The sequence below is a fragment of the Salvia hispanica genome, chromosome 2 (assembly GCF_023119035.1).
Source record: "Salvia hispanica cultivar TCC Black 2014 chromosome 2, UniMelb_Shisp_WGS_1.0, whole genome shotgun sequence".
NCBI classification, from domain to species: Eukaryota; Viridiplantae; Streptophyta; class Magnoliopsida; order Lamiales; family Lamiaceae; genus Salvia; species Salvia hispanica.
This window is the reverse complement of record NC_062966.1, coordinates 6,283,011-6,292,591: the sequence shown is the minus strand read 5'-3', so window position 1 is coordinate 6,292,591 and position 9,581 is coordinate 6,283,011.

Below are 9,581 nucleotides of genomic sequence, written 5' to 3'. Positions count from 1 at the left end.
CCTCGGAGCATTATGAGAAGGGGATCGGCCAATGCAGTGACAGAGCAAGACGATAAGAAAGTGGAGGCCTATCATAGATAAGTTGGAGAAAGCACTTTTAAATGCAATTGAGAAGTGCAACCCTCATGGCCCACAAGAAAGTGAGAAATCCCCGGGTCTAGAGGAAAGGCAACTTCAACCTTATTACGGTCAATACTGTGAAGGAGAGTACCAAGTCCAGGCGAATTCGATGGCGAGCTGGAATCCGGATGGAAGTTGGAATCAGGGAAGCAAAGGGACGCTCATGGAGAACTCACCCTAATTTTAGATGGACTGACAACGATCCAAGCCAACCGCCTCCACTACAGATCACAAATTATTCACACCCTCCAAAGAGGCAGTCCAATTGGTCAGGAGGGAATCAGGAGGGGCAGCAGCAATTGAGATACAGGACTCAGGATCATACTAATTGGGGAAACAGATATCAGAACAATCCAGGGAGCTCCTATGTGCCACCACACCAGAGGAATAACCAAGGAAATTACCAGAATTTCCAACCTAACCACCAAGGGAATCAAGGATCTAGCAACCAGTACAATAACCACCAAGGGAATTATCGACAGAACCAAGGGCAGAACCAGGGTCAAGGGTCGAATCCGAGTCAATCCAACTTCAAACCACAAAGGAGTCTGGATGACATGGTCCACGACCTAGTGAATTCGCAGCAGTTCATGCAGAATAACCTGCATTCAAACAATGACGTGGAGCACAAGCTGCAAGACGCGTAGTTGGACCACAAAGCAGCCATGGACATGATGGCAAAGCAGCTGTCTCAAATTGCGGTTTCTTTGAATGAGATGCGGGGAAATGAAGGAAAACTTCCCGCTACAGTCAAGCCACCTGAACGAGCAAACATTAGTCAGATCACCTTGAGATCCGGGCAGGGTTATGAAGGACCGACGCTGGAGATCGATGAAGACACACCAGCACAGGTAAGTAAGGGGAAGGAGAGCCAAGTGTTTCACAAGGACAACTCTAGACCCAGAGAAGTTCATATTCAGGATGACCTCCAGAAGGGAGATTTAGAGAGATCTTTACCTCGAGCAGCTGATCCATTCTTCCTCTGCTGGCGTGCTCTTAGGGAGACCGTTCTTACGTACCGCTAAGACCATTATCGATGTCTTTGATGGAACGATTTGCTTGGATTATAATGGGGAAATATATACATTTAGCATAGATGAGGGAATGAAAAGGCCATTAGATGTTGAGAATTTGTATGCTATAGATGTTATTAACCCCCTGGTCCAAGAATATCTTGAGACGGAATTGATACATGAACAAATTGACAACTCGGAGTTGAGCCATTTAATCGACCGAGAAGTTGTAGGGTGGTGTGCAGCAATGAACACAATGGAATTGACAGATGAGGAGCTAACAGAAGCCATCATGGAGTTTTGCAAAAATCCCGAGTCAGCTAGATCAAGGGGATCAGCCCATGTGGCTAGCCTGGAGAATTCTCCTGGGTCTGGGAAGGAGACATTACCCGATATTGCAAAAAAAAATCCCTTGCCCCAGGAGATGAATGACACAAAGAAGGAACTGAAGACACTCCCACCAGGCCTCAAATATGCTTACTTGGAAGAAAACGAGACATTCCCAGTGATAGTCAACAGTAACTTGACCAAGGAGCAGGAGAAGGAATTGTTGGAAGTAATCAGGCGGAACAAGGAAGCAATAGGGTGGACCCTCTCTGATTTAGTAGGAATCAGCCCTGATCTTTGTATGCACCACATCCATTTAGAAGAGGGTGTGAAAGCTCACCAAGACGCACAACAGAAACTGAATCCGAACATGCGAGAGGAAGTTCTAAAGGAGGTGTTGAAATTGCTCTCTCTAGGGATCATCTACTCCATTCCGGACAGTGAGTGGGTCAGTCCAGTCCATATGGTGCCCAAAAAGTCAGGAATACAGGTTGTCAAGAATGAAAAGAACCAATTGGTGCCCACTAGGCTTGTGAATGGATGGAGGATGTGCATCGACTATAGGAAGCTGAATGAATCCACGAATAAGGATCACTTCCCTCTACCCTTCATTGATCAGATGTTAGAAAGGTTGGCTGGCAAACAGTATTTTTGTTTCCTTGATGGATACAGCGGTTATTTCCAGATTTACGTAGACCTAGAGGATCAGGGGAAGACCACATTCACGTGCCATTTCGGTACGTATGCATACCGAAGAATGTCGTTTGGGTTGTGTAACGCACCAGGAACGTTCCAGCGGTGTATGATGAGTATCTTTTCGGATTTGCTTGAGGTATGCATTGAGATATTCATGGATGACTTTACCGTATATGAGAATTCATTCGACACTTGTTTGGTCAGCCTTGACTTAGTATTGAGAAGATGCCAGGAGAAGCACCTGGTCCTGAATTTCGAAAAATGCCACTTCATGGTGTCTGAAGGTATTGTCCAAGGTCACGTGGTTTCTGAAAGAGGGATACAAGTGGACAAGGCAAAGGTGGATGTGATATCGAAGTTACCTTACCCCACAAACCAAAAAGAATTTAGAGGCTTCCTGGGTCACGCGGGATTTTATAGGAGGTTTATTAGAGATTTCGTGAAAATCGCGCAACCGCTCACCCATCTGTTGCATAACGATGTGGATTTCGTCTTTGACGAAGGATGCAAGCAGGCTTTTCAATTGCTTAAGGACAAACTCGTGTCAGCACCAATAATCAGGGCGCTAGACTGGAATTACCCTTTGAGATGCCTTCGAGTTTTGTCAGTGTTGCGAAAGGTGCCAACAGACAGGGTGCTATTATTCATCTTCCTCTCGCCCCTCTTCTTCTTCAAAATGCAAAAAAAAAAAAATGCAAAGAAAATCAAAAATTGAGGCTCGTCGCCCCCTTCTTCTTCCCCGCCCTATCCCTCTTCTTTCTATTCCAAATGCAAAAAAAATCAGAAATTGAGAGGCTCCATTGCCCTCTTCCTCCTCTTCCTCCCTCTTCTTCCTCCTGAAATTGGGGCCCGGGACGGAAATAGCTCACCTCCAACGCCGGCCAGGCCGTATTGCGGCACGTCCCACGCCGTGTAAAGTCGAGCCGGGCCGGACCCCGGGAACGGCCCAGGGACGCAACTGCGTCCTCGGGACCGTCCCGAGCCGTGCCGCTCTCCCCTCCAACGCTGTTCTCGGGCCGAGACTCGCGATTTGCGGCCCGGCCCAGGCGCGTTATCGATGCTCTAAGGGGTTTGAGAGGACAATTAAAGAAGAAGTCTCGTATAGAGCTCGATTGAGGCCTACCTACCCACATGGTGGTGTTGACACAAACCAAAGAGGTAACTCATCAAGTAATTTGGCTACACCCTCTTCTTTCCATTTATCACATAAGTCTCTTGATGTATATGGAAATGTCTCCTCTTCGAAGAGCTTAATCCAAATTAGTAGAAAAAAAGAACGAGAGAGAGAGAAAAGGCTTGAGAGTGAATGTGAGTCTAAAAAGCCAAGAGAGCGTGATAAAAGACAAGAGTGTGAGGTGCAAAAGTCAAGAGAGAGTGGTGGGGGTGAGAGAAAAGAAAAATATCAAATGAGAGAAAAACCACAAGCACAAGTGAGTAAAGGGTGCTTGTTAGATTCTAAGGTCAACCTTGGGTGGGCACCAAATGATCCTTTGCCTCTTGCCCTTGGTGAGGAAACTAAACCCTTACCCACTAACACTTCTTCTATGTCTTTTTGTGTTCATGAATTTGTAGGAAATTTAATTGAAGGCATGGAAGTGAGGCATCATGTTGTACATGGCTTGGAAACTACTCACCCGGAGAAGGAACAAGAGGAACGAGGGCAAGTGGATGAACTCCTTGCCCAAGGTTCAAGTGCACTATCCTTATCTCCTTGTGATGTTTCATTGAATGAGATTACATTAGAGAAGCCCCTTTGTGTTGATAAATTTGTTATTGATGTCTTGTGTAAAAAGTGGTCTCATGAGCTTGAAACTTTGAATGCTAAATCTACCTTTGCACCATATATTGATCCTTTCTTGGTAAAATCAAGCATTGAGAGACATGACATTTCTCTTGTGGCTTCTACCTTGAATGTTGGAGTGACTTCCTTGCATGCTAAGATGCCTAAACTTTCATTTGTTGGTAATTTTGAGCTTCATGTGTATGTGGATGAGGATACTAAGACCAAGAAGAGTAACATGGATAATGACTTTAGAACTTGGTGTTTGCTATGTCTTCATTGCAAAGTGGTTAAACCCTTCAATGGGATTGGAGTATTCTATGGCCGTTTTGTGAAGGATTTTTCCACTCATATGTCTCTTGAGGATGATGTTGTGACTAATGGCATAAAATTGCATCGTTCTCATGTTTGTGGTATTGTTTTAAAATTGCTAGAGCAATTGTGTGGGGCTAATTTGGAAACATTTCTCATGATACTTGATGTAGTTTTTTACAAGTATCATATGCATGGTGTTGTGTCTTGTCTCCATGTCGTGCATGAAGGTTTATGGACACATTGCTCCCTTATGTTTGATAATCTCTTGAAATTGATGGGGCAATGGGATGAAATCCATATTGATGAACTTTGTTTGTTAAATGATAATCCTTCTTGCAAACTTGATGTGTGTTGTGATGAACCTACTCTATGTGTTAAATATGGGCTTGTCAATTTGTGGAGTAGCTCTCATTTGAGCAAGAATGATGTATCAATGGTTCCTTATGGTCTTTTGTTGTTTAACCTTGAGAATAGGAATCTTGTGAATAGACCTTATTCGGTTACCTTTGAATATACACACTATGAGGACCCTTTCTTGTATATGCCTAGTCTTGTTGAGAATGCACGTTTACTTTTGGGCACGGAGGTTAAGAAATTATATTAAATAAATAGGAGAGATGAAAAAAGTAGGAAAGATAAGAGAGAGTAAAGTAAATGATAGAATAAAAAAAGAGTGATTAGATGTTTTGTCTTTTGTTAAAAAAGGAAAGAGTGCAAATAACTTGGGACGCCCAAAAAGGAAACTAGTGCAAGTAACGCGGGACGGAGGGAGTATATGCCTAGTCTTGTTGAGAATGCCAAATCTTTTGTGAAGATGTTCAAGGATTTGGGCATCATTTGTATGAGGATGATCGAACCAAATAGAAACAAGGTGCTTGGGGCATTTGTGTTTTGGCATGTTGATTGCTTTTATTGCATGTCCATCAAACCATTCAATGGAGTTGGGATGTTTTATGGTCTATTTGTGAAGAACTTTATATCTAATGGCTTTGTTTGGGACTACATTGTGAAGGAATGCCTATGTTTATTTGCACATATATCTTATACCTATATTGTGAGGTTGTTTGAGTTTTGTTATGAAGGGTATCTTGATGATTTTGTCTTGATTTCTTATGGGAGGGATTTGGACATGAAAGGAATCATTAATTCGTGCTCTCATGTTTATTGTCACTTGGCCTTGAGCTTGAGGGAACATGATTTTGGAGGCCCACACAACGTCTTTGGTGTACGAAATCCGGATTTGAGGACAAATCCTTTCCAAGGAGGGGAGGATGATATGACCACGAGTGCTAGACGTCAAGGGTCTTCATTTCGGCGTGAGCCATGGGTTGATTGGGGCCCAAGGATGAAAGAGAAGACAAGCCAATGGTCCAACAAAGCTAGAGGGATTCCCGATGAGGCAATGAATAGAGACGGCTCGGATTTGAGGACAAATCCTTTCCAAGAAGGGGAGGATGATACGATCATGGAAGCCGTGCGTCAAGGATTTCAACTACAGTTGGATTCAACTGGAAATCGTCCTATTGAGATGACATTCGAAAGCTATGAAACTACCACCATTGTCTTCGTCTTGGAAACAGCTTCGCGTGGGTATCTTGCACATCCCAATCGGAGTCCGAATGAAGGAGTTATGGCGGTTTTACGGAAGTCGCGCAGAGAAGGCCGGGAGCTTCGGGAAAAACGCCCGACCGGGCGTTTCGCTTGTGAAAATCGCCCGGGGACAGGGAAAACGCCCGGGCTGGGCATTTTGGCATGTCTAAAACGCCCGACCCATAGTATAAATACCTCTTGATGTCATTTCTTTTCTTTAGGTTTTTGCTGAATTAAAGTTTCTACCCTAGAGAGTTTCCTCTTTGAGGATTGTATCCAATTCCTTCCTTGAAGGTTGCTTGTTTCCATCTTTGATTGATTCAAGTAGAGGTATGCATCAATGGAGTGTATCCATTGAGTAGTGGAGCCAAGGGGTGATAGAGCTAATGAAAGTTGCCTAGGGTTGTCTCCATCTTTTTGGTTAAGGTCCTATGGTTGTAGCTCTCTTATCTCATCTTTATACACATGCTTTCCATTCCTAATCTTCCATCCATTCTTGTTTAGATTCAATTTTTGTTGGTTGGATCTTTATTATCTTGTGTCTTGTGTTGATAAATTGAAAATCAATCTCACAAAAATAGTTAGATCAAGCATCATTAAATGGGTAATCCTTGGGAAATGGATCATAAAATACATGGATCCACATCATTTGGAACCCAGGGCCTCAACATAACACCCACCACCAAAACCAAAGTCAGTACCAGCACAACCACGACCAGTATAACCCTCCTGCCCAGTATAACCAGTACCCACCGAACCAAAACCAACAAAATTTCTCAGGCTACCAATCAAACCCACCACCTCAGTATAATCAGCACCAGAGCTCAAACCAATTCCATCAGCCAAACAGGTCGAGGAGGTCTATGGAGGACATGATGGGGGAGATGCTTGCCTCGCAGCAAAGCATTAAAAATGACTTGCAGTCTAGTAATGAAACAATGCAAGGAATGCAAAGTGCCCAGAAGGAGCATAACGCAAACATGGATATGATGAACAGGCAGTTGGCCTAGCTCGCTAACTCGGTGGGCGAAATGAAAGGGAACTCAGGGAAACTCCCATCTACAGTCCATGTACCTGAAAAGGCAAATGTGAGCAAGATTACACTGCGGTCCGGAACAACCTATGATGGACCTCAGCTCAAGAACCCTGTTGGGGAATCTAATAGAGAAAGGGTGCTGAGTGACACCATCTCAGCGGAAGAGCTCAAGAGGCCTCTGCCTCAGATGGAGGATCCGTTTTTTCTAAACAAGGAGCCTACCGTGGAAGGAAAGGAGGGAGAAACACAACCTGGAAATGAGCAGCCGGGAGGAGTGATGCCTACATCGGAACCTCAAGCCCAGGAGGAGCCAAAGGGAATTCCACAAGAACTGACTGGAGAGGCTAAGGGAGAAAAATCATTTCCATATCGGTTAGTGACGAAGAGGAAGAAAGAAAACCCGGTGGATTTCATGTCGATCTTTGGGAAGCTGGATGTCACCATACCATTCCTCCAAGCCGTGAGACTGCCCCCTCTGGGGAAGTTTATAAAGGAGTTCATAGTCGGGAAGGCCCAGGAGGATGGAAAGATCATGGTGGAGGGAATAGCGTCAGCCATTGTACAGGAGAAGCTACCACCCAAGAGAGCCGACCCAGGTATGTTTACTCTACCCATAACAATTGGAGATGTGAAAATCGAGCATGCAATGTGTGATCTAGGAGCATCTATCAATGTTATGCCGTTATCCATTTATAATTGGTTAAAAGGGGTAAAATTGTCGAATGCTAGGGATCCAACTGGCTGATAGGTCATGTATCAATCCTGAGGGCGTGTTAGAAAATGTATTGGTCAGGATACAGAACTTTACTTATCCCGCTGATTTTTATGTCATTAAAATGAGTGAACCAGAAGCTAGGGAGTCTAGCGGGATATTGTTAGGAAGACCATTTTTAAGAACGGCTAAAACAATTGTGGATATGGCCGAGGGGACAATATGCATTGACTTTAATGGTGAGAAATTTGTCTTTGACATCAATGAAGCCATGAAAAAACCAATAGATTCTGAAAATCTATGTTATGTTGATGTAATTGACCCCTTAGTCCAAAAATTTCTTGAGACCGAATTATTGCAGGAAAAGCTCCAAGCCTTGGATGTGTATGCCCAGGTTGATGTGGAAGCAGCTGCATGGTTTGATCTGATCAGTAGCCGGGGGTTAACTGACGAAGAGATCGAAGAAGCAATTACAGAATTCTGTCCAAAGTCAGAACTAGCAGGATCCGTAGGGGCCGTGGTACCGGCCAGTATGGAGGAAAAATCAGATGCTGAACAAGAACAAGAGGAGGATTCAAAGAAGAACCCTCTACCTACAGAAACACTACCCCCGCAAGTGGAGTTGAAAAAGTTGCCAGCGAACCTTAAGTATGCTTACCTAGGGGAGGAAGACTCATTCCCTGTAATCATCAACAACGGGCTGACTGAAGAGCAAGAGTCAAGACTACTCACTGTGCTGGGCAAACACAAGAAGGCTATTGGATGGAGCCTTACGGACCTGGTAGGTATAAGCCCGGACGTCTGCATGCACCACATTAGGCTAGAGGATGGAGCCAAGGCGCATAGATATTCTCAAAGAAAGGTGAACCCAAACATGCGAGAAGAGATACTGAAGGAAATCTTGAAGTTGCTCTCATTGGGCATTATATACTCGGTGCCAGACAGTGAATGGGTTAGCCCAATCCATATGGTCCCCAAGAAGTCAGGGATCCAGGTGATTAAGAATGAGAGAAATGAGCTAGTGCCCACCAGACTAGTTACCGGGTGGAGAATGTGCATAGATTACCGGAAGCTGAACAATGCAACCAGGAAGGACCATTTTCCCCTGCCATTCATCGATCAAATGCCGGAGCGACTGGCTGGGAGGAAGTACTTCTGCTTTTTGGATGGGTACAGTGGTTACTTTCAAATCTATGTGGACCCGGAGGACCAGGATAAGACCACGTTCACTTGCCCGTTTGGAACCTATGCGTATAGGCGTATGCCATTTGGTCTATGCAACGCCCCCGGTACTTTCCAACGATGCATGATGAGCATATTCTCGGATTTGATTGAAGATTGTATAGAGATCTTTATGGATGATTTCACTGTCTATGGAGACTCTTTCGACTCGTGCTTGCAACATTTGGATGTGGTGCTAGAAAGGTGTCAAGCAAAGAGTCTGGTCTTAAATTTTGAGAAATGCCACTTTATGGTTACAGAAGGAATTGTTTTAGGACACGTGGTGTCAGAAAAGGGGATCCAGGTGGATCAAGCTAAAGTGGATGTCATATCCAAACTACCATTCCCTACTGATCAAAAAGGAATAAGAGGTTTCCTTGGCCATGCTGGATTTTATCGAAGATTTATCAAGGATTTCGCCAAGATTGCCCAACCTCTTACCAGGCTTCTCCAGAACGAGGTGGAGTTCGTCTTCGATGAGCATTGCAAGGCTGCTTTCAACCTCCTCAAGGAAAAATTGATTTCTGCACCGATCATTCAGGCTCCTGACTGGGATCACCCCTTCGAGGTGATGTGCGATGCTAGTGACTATGCAGTGGGGGCCGTACTGGGTCAGAAGATCGATGGGAAAAGGTATGTGATATTCTATGCATCAAAAACCTTGAATCAAGCCCAACGGAATTATGACACCACCGAGAAGGAGATGTTGGCGGTTGTCTATTCATTCGAGAAGTTCAGGCAGTACCTACTGGGATCCAGAGTCATCGTCTA